The 14,593-nt window shown below is 46.6% G+C and overlaps 1 long non-coding RNA gene across 2 annotated transcripts in view; it reads left to right on the top strand.

The window, feature by feature from the left end:
- Positions 1–14,063, top strand: part of LOC109284435 (uncharacterized) — a 37,119-nt gene extending 23,056 nt beyond the window's left edge. The window contains exons 3-4 of one of the 2 annotated variants that reach the window (XR_009464015.1): positions 5,711–11,143; positions 13,564–14,063. This is a non-coding gene — a long non-coding RNA (uncharacterized LOC109284435). Of the gene's footprint in view, positions 1–5,710; positions 13,482–13,563 lie in introns of those variants that run through there. The other variant, XR_009464014.1, reaches the window with a different exon arrangement.
- Positions 14,064–14,593: the final 530 nt, after the last annotated feature.

Raw genomic sequence — 14,593 nt, 5'->3', positions numbered from 1 at the left:
GAAGGGAAAGCAGACTCTTAATGTCAGCTTGAAGGCCTCCGCTTATTTACATTTATCACTGGCTACCTCTGTGTTACAGAGGGGAATGGATCAGTGTTTTCTGCCTCCACACGGGACAGGGTGAAAAGTAATGGGCATAAACTGCAACAAGGGAGATTTAGGCTGGGTATTAGGGAGGACCCTCTCGGTGTGAGGGTGGTTAATCACTGGAACAGATTACCTGGAGAGACTGGGGCCTCTCAATGGAGCTGTTTAGATGTTTGACTGTGAGCGTTCAGACGGGCTCCTGCCTTAAGCAAGGGCTTGAACGAGAAGACTGGAGATCCTTTTTCATGATTTAGGAGCTGTCCACTATATGACATTAGCATTTATATATATGCGTCAGTGTGCATGAGCGGGTAGCTCACTCATTTTCTGGCATCGGTATCGAAGTCAGTGCCTTTTGTGAGATTTAATTCTAGTCTTCCGTGGATGGAGCCTTTGTATACGCAACAAAATTGGCCTTTAAAGTGGCTTAATTGCCCTTTTGCACTGCTTGAATGGTGTTGCTATTTACACGCTCGGCAGCGTATTCCGCTTTAAATGACTCTGTTACGCAGCAAGGTAAAACCCATCCAAGGTGTTTCAGTTTGGCAGGGACGGCGCATGGGGTGCTGGAGCTTACCTGCCTCTCCCGCAGTGCGGGGGGGGCCTGCCGGCAGGCCAAGCAGTCCCAGAGCTGCAGGAGACCCCAGTGCTTCCCTCTGCCGTGGCAGTGCCCCCCAGGTAGCACCTGCCCGCTGGCACCTGGGGGATGCCGCCACCACAAAGGGAAGGACCAGGGCCCATGCAGCTTGGGCAGGCAGGCAGGGTCCGGAAGAAAGAAAAAGAAAAAAAAATCAGACTCCTTGTCACTTTTTTTTTTCTTCAGTCGAGCCTACCTGCACGAGCTGCTGCTAGGTCACACAGCCCCTGAGCCCCTCGGCCTGGCGGCAGCTCCCCCCTGCCACAGGAGAGGCAGGCAGGCTCCAAGAATCGGGCCCCCTCACCCTTGTACATGTGACAGGGGTTTAGTTCTCCCTAAAATAAAATGGTGGGTTTTTAAAAACGCACTGTTTCAATTTAGGGAGAATTAAACCAAACTAAACTCCTGTTGTGTGTACAAGCACCCCACACAAGTAGGTCTTTAAGTAGCTTGTGTGGCTGATACAATCCCCATTACTGTATTAATGGTGCTCACACTCAGTCTTGCAACACTCTTCTGAGACTGGGAAGGACCATTATTCCCATTTCACAGACAGGAACTGAGGCATAGGAAGAGCTGAAGTGACTTCCTATGGGGGGAAGTCTGTGGCAGAGCAGGGGCCTGAACACCCTCTTCCTGGGTCCTAGATGAGTGCTCTGTCCACTGCTCCAAGCATCCTCCCTCCCTTTCCCCATGGAGGTTGCAGGGTGCAGAGAGGTTTGCCCTGCTAGAGTAAGACTGCTGTGGGACCTAGGCAGTAGGCTGGGAGGACTTGGAGTTCAAATGGTTAGTTTGCCCCACTGTCTCACTGCAAAGTCTGCAATTTTAATATTAGGGCAATTGTTTATTTAATCCTGCTAATATATTTTAGGGCTGGGGTCCTATTGTGCTAAACGCTGTGTTTACAGAGCTGGACATAGTCCTGGCTTGGATAAAACATCTCATTTCTTGCCTCTCTTTCCCCCAGCATATTATGACTGGAAGGACAGAGGGCAGTAATGTCCACCTCTGCCCAGCGCAGGAGTAGGGAAGGCTGCTACACCAGCAGGAACAACTCCTGTTTGTATGTTAAGATCTTGCAGCTTGAGAGTCTTCATTGCCAGGCAGATGAGGGGCAACGTGCATGGGGCCTCCCAGGCCGGCACACGGGCATCTAGGATTTCACTGCCACGTCTGCATGTTGCGTGTTAGTAAATAAAAAAGATGGAAAACCCGAGGAGTTGTTGGAACCCAAAATACACGCATGGAAGTGATGGGGGAAGGAGAAAGGCTTGAGGGAGCTAGTGGGCTAGTCAGGCTGTGCAGACCATCTCAGAAGAGAGGGACTTAGGGCTAGTTTACTCCACTCCCCAGCATGTGTTTCCACAGACTTCAAAGCATGGCTTGCAACTGCTGGACTGCAGTGCAGAACCACTGGCCTGAATCCCTGCCCCTTGGCTCTCCTCTCACCAGGCTCTTCCTACCAGGCCAAGAGCTATACAGGCAGGGCTAGCCCCTCTCTGGCATGGCCCTGCCCCTGGGAGGGGCTTCCTCTATAAAAACACCCTTCCCTTTATTTCTGCTTCCAGTTCCTAGAAGAGCACAGCTGCTGGCAGGTAGTATTAGCAGCCTGGTGCAGATAACCTTCTACTGGGGAAGGAGTGGGAGAAGGGATTTGCCTGCAGACCTGCAGGATTTTGTGTTTGCTTAAGGGCTGGGAGGTTTGGAGACCCGAAGAGGCAGCAGATGTTCCAGGAGCACCAGCCATCTGCCTTTCTTGCCAGAGCAAAGGAAAAGAGGGTGATGGAAGCAATGAAAAGACAAACAAACCCTTTTCTCCCTCCGAGACCTCTGGCTATGGGGCCCCTGCAGTTCCTGCCGCTTTCCTGTCCCCAGCATGCAGCTTGCAGAAGTTTAGGGGCCCTCTGGGGTTTGCGCACAGATGCTTTGTGAAATTCCCGCGGCCATCAGGGTAATTAACTGCACAAACTTCTCGGCGGACTGCGCTGTCCGCAGCATCCGACGGCAGGCTGGAGGGGTGCGCGCGTGGGACGGCGTCCGTGCCCCGTGCTGTGCACATGGTGTGCGTGCCACAGACGTGCAGCAGCGGAGTGGGGCTCTTTGGCAGCAAACATAAATGACTCTGAGCGTAAGAGAGGCAAAGAAGGGGTATGTCGGGGCGGTGTGCCCTGCCAGCTGGCTGTGGCTACTCCAGCCCACTTCTGGGGGAGCAGGCTGTGCTGGGATGTAGCGGCAGCTGCTGCAGGGCAGGCAGTTGTGGCCCACCTGTTGAAGGAAGGTTATTTCAGCAACATCTGTTGGAGGCAGCACAGCGGGGGACCCCCGGGCACAGAGCAGGGGAGAACTAGGCAGGAGCCAGCCCTGGGTCTGGCCGGAAGGAATCCGCAGTACAGAAAGGCTTGAAGTAACTGGAGGTGCTGTATTGCCAATGTCCCTTGTAAAATGTGGGGGCTGAGCAGCACTTCGTGCATTGTCAGGGCCGGCTGCCAGCACAGACGTGCGACTTCAGCTATTCCCCCCCTTTGGAGGCAGCGTGGAGGTCATCCCTGGCCCTGCCTCTTGCACTCCACCGCTGTGGGCTCTGTCAAGCAGCCATCAGCCCTCCTCATCTCCCCAGATGTTTCTCATCATCTCCTCTCTTCACTCGTTCCCTGAACACAAGCAGCACTTGGAACAATTAACACCTAACTCTCCTCCTATCCTCCCCATTCCAAAGCTGCTGGTTACTAGGGCAACAACTGCACCTTTTCCTTTCCCTTGCAGTGAACGGACTAAAAATCAACATGTGCTATTAAAGGTAAAGAAAAATAACAGCCTCTGTAGCTGCGGTGAGTTATTGCAGAATCTCTCCTGCAATCTACATAGCACTGAATTACGGCGCCATAAGCAAAGGCTTCTGCCTGCCAGAGCTGCAAACACACCAGGACATGGAGCGCATTGGTGGTCTATTTAAAGTGACAAACCCAGTCCTTCTGGGGAAGGGGTTGAGGGGGTGGGAGCCGGTACAGAAGTTGCATCAGGGAGCAACCCAAGTGTGGGGATGAAGGGGCAATGTCGTTCCTCTGACTTGCCTGGGACAAAGCCACGTGAAGCGCGGGGACCAGCAGCATGGGAGGTTAAGATACAGCGCCTGATTCTTCTCTGCCTTACAAATTGGAATGGACTCCATGGTAGTCGATGGCATGTCTGTGCTGTAAAGCTGGGGTAGCCAAGAGGGGCCCGTACGGTTCAGCAGTAATAGGATAACATTGATGTTCTGCTCCCAGGTGCAATTCAAGCTAATAGTGATGGTCCTTGTATGTCATCGCCATGCCTGTGAGTGCCAGCCATATACCAGGCACTCATTCTACTAGGCCAACCAGGGTGCCACCAGATCCTTTAAAGGGTGTGGGGAGATGTGAGGAGATAAAAATAAGTGCAGGCTCAAGCTTGTCTCTGCCTGGCTAATTCCCAGCCCTAGTTAGGGACGTGTGCCTTGAGTCTGATGAGGGGGGGCCTCAAGTCTAGGACAGCTGGGAACCGCAGTAGTTAAATTAATGCCTGGCCTATAGGACTTGGATACCTAAGAGACTTCCTCTCCCTGTGTCCCACTGTGACTGCTCAGCTCTGCGTCTCACTCATGATCCTGACCATTGCAATTCAGCATCCTCAACTGGGGGTCTCATCTGCTCCCCTTTGTGGTCTTCCAGGCATTTAGTGAGCTTTGGGGTACAAGTCAGGGGTCTTCTGGTTCAATGAGGCGTTTAACTGAATGGCGTCTGAATCACGGCACTTTGGAGCATTTCTTTATTACGCTGTTTTCTTACCTGCTGTCTTATGACTGTTTTGTCATATGATTATTTTTTTTTAGTAGTGCCTACTTGTAAAGGTACAAGGGTTGGGAAGTATATCTGAACTGTCCGTAATGACTCCGCAGACTGTGAGCACTTGCATAGATAATATTGTGTGTATGGTAAAAACTAATTTGTCAACCTGAATGTTGACCAACACTAAACATTCAAAACCAGGGAATTCCAGCACTTAAAGCTTATCCACAGTATCAGCTCAGCTAAATTGTACAGCCTATATCTCTTATACAAACATTTGTAATATAAGCTGTAGTGCACTTGGGTCTGCTAGGGATGGGCCTAAAGACTCAACACGAATAGCCTGTTATTATTGATAGGTTTGGGTCCAAACTTATCTGTAATAACCGAGAACTTCCAAGCGTTGAGAAAGCGTGACTAGGAATCCAAACTTTGCAGCCAGTCTGGTGGGCCTTCTCTGTATTTTGGAAGAGAAAGGGAATTTAAAAAAAGACTGCAAGAGTACAGCTTGTCTGAGTTAAACTTGTGAGAGCAAATGTGCAGAATTCTATCACCCCTGGGTGCTGGGTTTGTCAAACTTGCCCTTGCAATAACAGTAGTTTTTGCATTGAATTTTAAACAAGATAAAAGGATTTGAGGGGGGAGGGGTTGGGAGGAAGGATAATAAAGCTGAAACCAGTCCCATTTGCCAGGTTTACAAGCCGGCTCAAAAATGCCTTGAAATGGAACTGTTCAGCTTACAAACTTTTGATGACTGGTAGAAAGGCTCAGAAGTTTCTTGAACTGCAGCTGGGCTGTAGGTCCTTGCAAACTCTAAGCATGAAATCTCTTTGGCTTTGGAAGCAAATGCATCTGAAAACTAAGACCATCTTCTTTCTGCTATCTTAAAAAATATGTCCAAAAAAAGGAAATACATATTTTGGGGGTCTGCGGTATTAGAAATGTTGCTTGATTTCTTTAAACTCCTCTTTAAAATGCTCCACTAATTCTGTTTTTAAACGGGGTTTGTTTCATACGTCTCGATGAGAACACTTGATGTTTATAATCTCAGCCATTTCTGAGTTGCTAGTGGTACAAATTCTGATTGGGGTTAAGAGGGAGCCAGGGGGGAAATAGCTGATTGTTCATGCTGCCAGCTCAAAAACAACTGAACTTAATATTTTGCTTAAACTTTCTTCAGGGGGAAATAAAGGAAATCACTTCTGAGCTGAGACCAAGCAAGGAATATTTCAGCCATAAAGGAATTAGTCTGAGAAAGTTCCAAGCAGCTGAAAAAGTGGAATAGAAGAGAAACTGCATTTTCATCCTAGCTGTGTTATCAGGAGCATTTGCTCTAATCACCGATAACAACAAGAACCTCTGTAACCTCCTCCCTGCATTCTGATGTCTGGTTTGGTGATGTGATCAAAGGCTGGGAAGGAAGTGTGTTTGGTATGAAAGGAGCAATTATTCAGTGACCCTGACGAAGCAGAGACTTGAAACTTCACCTACATTATATGTATATACAGTTCATAATCAGCTGTGTATTTGCTCAGATGCCTGCCACAGATAACAGCAGGCTCTCTAATCGCAGTTGGTGCTCCTGTTAAATGTAGAATGTCATGGGCATCTATCACCTATTCAGGAGAGATGACAGGACCTGCGGTATCAAGGCAAACCTTGGTTCAAGTTTTCACTCTTCTGCTCCCTGTGTAGGAATCTACGTAGTAAGAGAAAGGGTGTCTGAGGTGCCGCCTAGCCATGTATCCTGCCTGAGACAGTGCCTGGCACAAGATGTCTACAAGAAAAGTTTTAGGACGCCAGAGTATAAAATAATCGGTGCTTACACGAGGTATCACCTGGTGCATCCATACATTATCAGCTGGCTTAACCCTGGAAACATGAGGCCTTTGTATCGCTTCCAGAACACTTGTTAGTACAAATGGCTATACTCTGGCTATTCCTATTGTTTGTATAAATGTCAAATCCCCCTTTTTTTATTCTTGGCTGGAGCACGCTGTAGTTGGATGGATCCGCACAGATGGATCCATTTGCCACTTTGCAATAGAGCGTCTTCCAGCCTCAAACACATAACACTGACATTTTTTTTTTCCGTGCTCTGCTTCCTGGGTTATGAATGGAGGGATCAGCTCTTTTGCTATGGCAATAGACGGTCCTACTGTGTGTTTCTACATAAAAGAAGTGGTTGGGTTGTCTAGTGTGCCTGTTGGACAGGCAGTCTGATGTCGGAGGTGTCCTTATTGATGGCTGAATAAACAGGATCTGGATCTATAGCTTGCAGGAGTTTTGTCTATATAAAAATGGCAAAAGCAGGCCTTCCGGTCAACACATGAATTTCTCCTGCTATGTCAGATAGAAATCAGGATTTTTGGAGGTAAGTGCCTTGCTAGGGGGAAGGACAGAAGGTGGAACCTGAAGCTTTTAGTGACAGGTCAGTGAGACAGTTGGACTTGTGCTGAGGCAGGCTGTGATGACAGCTGCAGGACTCTCGTGACAAGGAGAGGGATGAAAACAAGCAGGGAAGAGAGTTAATAGACTCCAGAGCAAAGTGCAGGAGAGCAACAGTGTCAGGAGAGCGTCAGTGAAAAGGAGAAGAAAAAAAGCAAGAGAGGAGAGACAGGCTTTCAGGTCTGTCTGCAAACACGCATGTGACCTGGTGCCTGACCTGCTTTAGGGTTAAATACACAAATGGAACTGGTTTTTGTGTTGTTTCCCCCCCTCCCTTTCCTCTGAGGAGTAATTCTTCTTAACAGAGTAGTCAGTCAGTGCCTGCAATGGATAAAGGGAGCCTGTGCATGGTACTAGTAGCAGTGATGCCCTGGCCTATCGGGATGTGGGGCCACGGTCATAATGAGCAGGAGAAGGGACTTTCGGTCGTCTGTGCCTTCCTGCTAGCTTGGCTTTTTGGCAGGACAGCATGACATCATGTGCCTTGGGACTTCAGGAGCGCGGGAAAGGAGAAGTCGTTGCAATTATTATTTCTCATGTGCAAACTTGGGCTGGCATAAATGTAGAGAGACAGACCAGGCTCGTCTGGAAGGAGAGTTTCTCCTGTGAGTAGAAAGGACCACTGCTCCGTTGTCTCAAGTCATAATGTCAGTCACCCACTGACCCTTTTTCTAGAGGAAGCAGTGGCAGTGTGTTCAGGACTGTGTTATTAATCTGTCCCTGGCCCCTGACAGCATTGCCTAGGAAGCTGTTCATGTTATCTCTCCCATCACATCAGCACCTGCCCGGCGTAAAACCTGGCTGGAAGCCAGTGACTGGCACTGCGGTTTGCAGTGACAAAGTGCCTGAAAATGTCCTTTCGTGCTTTACCCAACACGCCTGCACAGCTAAATTTTGTTCTGTAGTTGCTGTTGTGCGAAATCACTCACTTTTAAGGCTCCAGCAGGAATTGGCTCCCAGACTATATGCCATGTTAGGAGCTTTGCGAGCAGTTCCTTTGTATGACTTTTACAAAAAGCGGGGAGGAGGGAGGAAGCGTACCTCAAGTCTGTGGATCTTGGAGGCCGTGGCAGATCAAGCAAATCCCTGCTGGCTCTGCAGCTCTCGGGAGCTCTCGGAGGGCTGGTGTGCAGCTGGCGGACCCTCTTGCTCTGTGGAACCTCAGGAGCGGAGAAACCCCATACGTCCCAGCAGCAGCAAGCTGGCGAAATGGCACCGAAAGGCATTCTGTGTGTATTAAAATAATCCTCCCCAGATGTAAGGTGGGGATGGGCGCTGCACTGACCTCTGCAAGGCCGGTGTGCGTAGATGTCCTCTAGGCTCGTCATCACTCAGAACCGGGGAGCAACAGCAACCAAGGGGAGCAGAAGAGGAGATGTTAGGCTCCTCCTAGGAAGAAAAGCAGGGGAGCTGGGCCATCCTTGAATCCTTGATGGGTCATCCTTGATGGGAGAGGGTTTGACTCACAGGCTTCCTTCAGTTTTCCACTTGGCAAGGAGGTGACAGGAGCAAAGTGAGTGTAAGCATGCAGCAGTGGGGCTGCTGGCCATGGAAAGGACTCTGCAGTCCTCCTGGCTCTCTAGCTCCTGCCCTGCCTGTTTTCTGTGATGGCTGGTGTTATCACACAAGGTCCCCTTACATTTTGGCTTGGGTGAAGCAGTTATGGTTGAAAGATGCTTTGTTTTCTCGCTCAGTGTGAGACTGAGATGAAGTAGGGGAGCAGGGAGAGCTCTCCTTCCCACTGATGCTGCAGTATGGGTACTCTGCGAGAAGAGGCAGAAGTGGGGCTGGTAGAAGGTGGGTCTAGGCTGAGCTTCCAGAGATGGCAGCAGCTGGAAAGCTCCTTGAGAAAGCAGCAGCCACCTTCATCTTCATTTCTACCCAATGCAGTTAAAATCCTCTGTATCGTGCTCAACACTGTTCTGCGTCTCTTTTCTTGAAGGTCAGGAGCAAGATCTCATTCCTGCATGGAGCCTTGCCCTTGACTTCAGGGAGGGCAGGGTCAGGCCCTTGGCCTGCATGTTTATCACCCAGGCAAGTGTTGAATTGAAAAGCTGGCGTGCACTGTAGCAAACATCTGAGGGTCTGAAAGACTGAATGCAGAGTGCTGCCTCAGCCTTTCATCTCTAGAGATGGCTTAACAACCTGTTCAAGGTCTGTGCTCCTTGCAAAAAACATAACACCAGCAAGTCTCACCACATCTGACACCATGGGCAGCCTTTGTTCAGAGCAACCGCGCTAAGGACTAAATTAATCACAGAGGCTCTGACTGATGCTGCCCTTTTCTTAGAAATGGGGACTCAGTCAAATCCAGGATAGAGAAGACGGAGAGGTGGGTTGAGAAGAGCTTGCCTGGTTTCTGGCTCGGCCATATCCATTCTGCAGCTGGACAGAGGACCTCAGCACTGTAAGTCCTGCTTGCTTTCCCTACTGTTATGTTCCTCACAAAACGTAACTATATTTCACCTATTTTTTGTGAGCCTAGAAACAGCCAGCACGGGTCCCATTCTGACCGGGCAAGATGACAAACTTGGGTTACCACATGACCCTGGGCTCTTTTTATTTGCTGTAAACCTCTTATACAAAGGTGGTGGGATTCTTTTTCATTTGCCGTGTTGCAGTGTGGAAGCAATCACTATAAATTTAAATGGAGCACTGCTAGGAGCACATTTACCTTTTATACAGTAATTGTGAGAGAGTGCCACTGCCTGAATGCTATTAGGGTTATTCATACCTTCTCCAATTTCACTGTAAAACCTTAGGCTGCAAGAGGTACTGTAAAGGGTATGATTATTCTAAAAGGGTAAGTAGTGGTAAGTGTTACAGACCAGTGCTACCACAACAAATGCAATCATTCTGATTAGCTGGGAATAGGTGAAGTTGAGGCGTGTGATCTGGCAGACAAAAGTAGCACAGTTGCTTGTTTTGGTCCGTCGGTGGAATGGCCCTATCTCTTTCCTGTCTGGATCTGCAATGACTTGGTTGCTGAAGTTGTTGTTGTTACGAATGAGCCGAGTCCATGGCAAAACATGTGGATGCGAGCATCCAAACTCAATACCCCACTGGGGAGCTGGTACCTCTAGAGTAACTTAGCATAGACCCGAGATTGCTTCCCCAAACCTTTTCTTCACTGTAAGGGTGGCCAAAATTTGGAATGGGCTTCCAAGGGAGGTGGTGCTCTCCCCTACCCTAGGGGTCTTTAAGAGAAGGCTGGACAGGCATCTGGCTGGGGTCATTTGACCCCAGCACTCTTTCCTGCCCAGGACAGGGGGTCGGACTTGATGATCTGTTGAGGTCCTTCCCTTCAAAGCATCTATGAATCTATGAATCCCACCTTCCAAGGTCCCTCATCATATCTTGACAAGGACTAGTTGGATTCACATCAGTAATTATATTATATTGGATTTTATGCAGGGTCTTAACATCTATAGCAGTCCTGTCACATGTTCTTGGTGTGCTGTCTGGTTACATTCCCCATTAGGTGCAAAAGGTATCACCCATAGAGCTGTATGAAGCTCACACCCTTCCACCGCGGTTCAGACTATGCACTTCTGAAGACTTGAAAGTATAACAGAAAGGGGCCCAGGCAGGACATTTTCTTCCCCCCAAAAACCCCAACAAAACCAAACCGGGGACTAGAGGCTTAATTTCTGAAATGGAACCGTGCAGTTCTGAACAGTTTTACAGTGATTCATCAAGAAGGTAAATGCCTAACTTGGATCCTGGACACCCAGAGGTTTAAGGGATAAAAAACCAGGGATTCATCTTGAGTTGGAAAAAGATTGAAATTAGGTTGGGCCTAACTTCCATGAGTTAGCCATGCTTGAGCACTTGTCCTTGGCTAAACAGATGTTGTGCTGTTCAAAACAGAGAGAATACCTGACATGCGTTACTTATCTCACCATAACATCCCAGCAGAAACAAGGCACGGGCAATTTTTTACCGTGATGTTTTTGGGCAGGGACAACACTATAACCAAGTTTTAGGTTTGACCTTGCCTATCTATATTGCTGTAAAAACTACAGAGCCTTGTCTCCATCAGGACTCTGCAGTGAGACAGGTAACTGCAAAGTTATCTCACTGCAACAACACACCTCTTTTTGGCAACGAAAGGCTGTTCAAAGGATGTCGTTGAGCGTTGTGCTGCAAGACATCTTCAGAAAAGGTAAGAAATATAGTCATGTTACTTCCCTTCCTTCAGCCTCTTACCAAACAATTTTCAGGCTAGGATTGAATCTGAGTGTAACGATAACATCCAGAGACACTTACAAATGTACTAAATGAAAAATAAAATATGCAGATGAAGAGATGGAAAAAGAATGAAAGAGGTGAACTAGCAACCAAATTTACTATTTTCACAGTAAGGCCAAATGAATTTGACATTTCCTTATAATGCCACTTTTCAAAGTAAAGTAAAAATCATTCCTCATTTCTGTATTTTTGTTTGTGAATATTTGCTTGTGGCTCTCAGGAAAACTCCTGTGAGCTAATTATGCTTAAACAAATACATGAGAGCAGATTCTCTCCTCACTTTCATCTGTACAACTCAGTTGACTTTAGTGGGGGTCTACAGTGCTGATGTTACCATTGAATTTTGACTAATTTACATGAAAACATGTTAGCGCTTAGTAAAAGATAGGGCTGCTCTGTGTGTGTGTGTGTGTGTGTGTGTGTGTGTGTGTGTGTACACAGCAGCTGTATCTTTAACATATATAAAAGATCAGAATGTGTGTGTGTGTGTGTGTGTGTGTACACAGCAGCTCTATCTTTAACATATATAAAAGATCAGAATGTGTGTGTGTGTGTGTGTACACAGCAGCTCTATCTTTAACATATATAAAAGATCAGAATGTGTGTGTGTGTGTGTGTGTGTGTACACAGCAGCTCTATCTTTAACATATATAAAAGATCAGAATGTGTGTGTGTGTGTGTGTGTGTATGTACACAGCAGCTCTATCTTTAACATATATAAAAGATCAGAATGTGTGTGTGTGTGTGTGTGTATGTACACAGCAGCTCTATCTTTAACATATATAAAAGATCAGAATGTGTGTGTGTGTGTGTGTGTGTATGTACACAGCAGCTCTATCTTTAACATATATAAAAGATCAGAATGTGTGTGTGTGTGTGTGTGTGTATGTACACAGCAGCTCTATCTTTAACATATATAAAAGATCAGAATGTGTGTGTGTGTACACAGCAGCTCTATCTTTAACATATATAAAAGATCAGAATGTGTGTGTGTGTGTGTGTACACAGCAGCTCTATCTTTAACATATATAAAAGATCAGAACGTGTGTGTGTGTGTGTGTGTGTGTGTGTGTGTAAATAAAAGATCAGGACACAACATGACTAGTGCCCTAATGGCAGGACTAGGAGGAGTGGCCTCAAGCTGCAGCAGGGGAAACTTAAACTGGAGATTAGGAGGAACTTTCTGACTCTGAGGACGGTCAGGCATTGGAACAGGTTACCTAGAGAAGGGATCTTCATGCTTTGAAACTTTCAAAAGCAGGTGAAATGTTTGGCTGGAATGGTTCAATCAGGGATGATCCTTCCTTGAACAGGGATCTGGACTAGGTGACCTTGTGAGGTCCTTTCCAGCCCTACTTTCCTATGACCCTATGTGATGCCTCTGCTGTTTGAAAGAAAGGACTGGAGTTGCCAGCATCTTTGGCTTTCAGTTATTTCTTCTTTTCCTTGCCTTTTGTCCTAATGTATTTTGTATGATGTGTCAGCATTGACTGTTTGGTGAAAAATGCATGATATTTATGAGATCATGTCATTTCATTAGACACTTTTGATTTCAACAGGTAAATCTGTAATTTTGTGTTTGATATTTAAAAACGTGTTCATTTCAACGGTAACTGTGAAAGTATGGTTGTGGGCCCTTAAACAATATGCAGCCATGGAGGGAAATGGTCTACAAATTTGAAATGTGGGATGAAACCTAAAAAGTAGGTAGAGAGGTTTGTAAAATCTTTAAAGAAGTTGACCCATCTCTAGTATTAAAATTTCCTTATGTTTGTGTCAACGATAGTACTTTAAGATAATTTGAGTTGTCAGATGTAAGTTGTATGTTAGTACTGTTTGCTCACTACATATACAAGGAAACAAACACATAGGAATAATCTAATAAATTGACTGGGAAGGTGTTTTGTAAATCTAATGTTCATTGAAAAGAAATCTTCCAGAGGTTCCAGATAGTGATTTACATCCTTTATTATTAAGCTTTCTTTAAAGTATATATGACATATGGGTGCATCTACACATGCCCATTAATGCATAGATTGTAGGCTGGAAGGGATCTCAGAAGATCATCATCTCCAGCCCCCTGGCACCAAGCAGGAAAGACAACGGATACTGGAAGATATATTGCTTCTCCCTACGTCACTGGGGGGAAGATATACATAGTTGGTGACAATAGCTTATGTTAGAAACATTCTCACTGTATGCAGTAGTATCTGATATTGTTTGTTGAAAATAAATAATGAGTTTAAAATTGAGGGCCAACTTGTGCATTACTTGATCCATCCCACTGTCAATGACTGACCTGAATACATCTCTTGCTCCTGTTCCTATACAAAGGCCTATGCTGAGAGTTATAAGATCAAGAAATGGAAAACTGCAAACAATGTTATACAAGTGCTGGAGGATTGTAGCTTGTGGTAAGTGTGTGCCATTGTTCTAGAGAAAAGAAATGAAGTATAAAGGCAAACTCAGATCTCAGCTCTGTCTGCTTTCCCTAGAGCAGTGGTGCTCAAGCTATGGCCTGTAGGATGGATCTGGCCCAGGGAGCTGTGTCATCCAACTCCTGAGACTCCCCATAGATCCAGAAATTTGGTGGTGGGGAAGCAGTGGCAGCTTTAAATACCACAGCTCCTAGAGGATAGAGCATTGATTCTCAACCAGGATGCAATGGCACCCTGGGTTACCTTGAGATCCTGTCAAGAGTACCCAGGGGTGCCACGTAGTGTTAGTACTGTTAGATATGCAAGCGTGATTCACAAGACAAACCCAGGGAGCACTTTTACATGTACTCTGGGGTGAGGGTTTAACTAGAGCTCCACTGTGTCTTGTGTATCAGTGTCCCCACACTTAAAAATGGCAGTGGGGGCTCTCAAACTAAAGCTTGTTTAACAAGCTTTAGTTCAACTGCCCCCACTGCCATTTTTAAGTACGGAGATGCTGATACACAAGACGCAGAGAACGGCTACAGCACAGTAATTGCTGTGCTGCAGCAGACTCAGTTAATTGAGTCTGCTCCGATGCACTGGAGTTCTAGCGTTTGGAGCAGCCTCCGTGCTCATGTATAGGTGCCCAGAGATTGCAGTAGGAATCCATAATGCTAAAATATTCTGACCATTGTGGTCTTTCTGGATTCTTTGCAACAGAAAAAACTGTTTTATTTTTCTGTAGTAAAAAAACCGCCAAACCAAGTGAAAACTAAGAGCTAGTATTTTCTGAGAGATGCCTTGAGTCTAAAAACGTTGAGAACCACTGGGATAAGGGATAAATATGACTCCTGGAGCCTCAGCAATTAATGCTATTGCCAATCCTTTGCTGCCAAATTTCTAGACCCTGGGAGAGTCCCATGGCCTGGGTGATATGGCTCGAA

Source organism: Alligator mississippiensis, chromosome 8, assembly GCF_030867095.1.
Source record: "Alligator mississippiensis isolate rAllMis1 chromosome 8, rAllMis1, whole genome shotgun sequence".
NCBI classification, from domain to species: domain Eukaryota; kingdom Metazoa; phylum Chordata; order Crocodylia; family Alligatoridae; genus Alligator; species Alligator mississippiensis.
This window is presented reverse-complemented; position numbering and strand designations above follow the sequence as displayed.